Raw genomic sequence first — 1,173 nt, forward strand, 5'->3', positions numbered from 1 at the left:
GAGTGACTGCAGAAGAATTAAGGAACTAACCGAGCCTAGGACATTATATCAATGCATGCACAACGTATTTCCCTACTAGAATTAATATAACCCAATTTAAAATGGGCAGAAGACCTAAACAAACATTTCTTCCAAAGATGACATACATATGGCCAAGAGGCACATGAAAAGATGCTCAACATCACTAATGATTAAAGAAACGCAGGTCAAAACTACAAAGCGGTACAACCTCACACTAGTCAGAATGTCCATCATCAAAAAATCTACAAACAGCTTTCCCCTGGCTGGCAGCACAGAGGCTGCACGATGCCTGGAGTTACTGTAAGAGGCGTGAAGAGGCGTGAACCAGCAGGAGTTCGTCAGAGCTCTGGCAGCCTTCCTTAAAAAGTCCGGGAAGCTCAAAGTCCCTGAATGGGTGGACACCGTCAAGCTGGCCAAGCATAAAGAACTTGCTCCCTATGGTAAGAACTGGTTCTACACACAAGCTGCTTCCACGGCATAGCACCTGTATCTCCCGGATGGCGCTGGGGTTGGCTCCATGACCAAGATCTATGGGGGGCGTCAGAGGAATAGTGTCATGCTCAGCCACTTCAGCAGAGGCTCTAAGAGCATGGCCCAGCGGGTCCTCCAAGCCCTGGAGGGGCTGAAAATGGTGGAAAAGGACCAAGATGGGGGCCACAAACTGCCGCCTCAGGGACAGAATCACTGGACAGGTGGCAGCTGCCAGCAAAAAGCATTAGGACAAATGATGCTGGGTTAATAAATTGCCTCATTCGCTAAAAAAAAAAAAAAAAATCTACAAAAAATAAATGCTGAAGAGGGTGTGGAGAAAATGTAACCCTCTTACACTGTAGGTGGGAATGTAAATTGTTACAGCCACTATGGAGAACAGTATAGAAGTTCCTTAGAAAACAAACAAACAAAAATCCTATAATTGGAGCTACCATATAGCTCAGCAATCCCTCTCCTGGGCATATATCCAGAGAAAAACATGGTTCAAAAGGATACATGTCCCGCAGTGCTCATTGCAACACTGTTCACAATAGCCAGGACATGAAGCAACTTAGATGCCCATTGACAGAGGAATGGATAAAGATGTGGTGCATATACACAATGGAATATTACTCAAGTTATTTAAGAGAATGAAATAAAGTCATTTGCAGCAACGTGGAT

General features: G+C 44.7%; 1 pseudogene; it reads left to right on the forward strand.

The window, feature by feature from the left end:
* Positions 307–766, forward strand: LOC102180454 (annotated as a pseudogene).

The sequence above is a fragment of the Capra hircus genome, chromosome 4, assembly GCF_001704415.2.
Source record: "Capra hircus breed San Clemente chromosome 4, ASM170441v1, whole genome shotgun sequence".
NCBI classification, from domain to species: Eukaryota; Metazoa; Chordata; class Mammalia; order Artiodactyla; family Bovidae; genus Capra; species Capra hircus.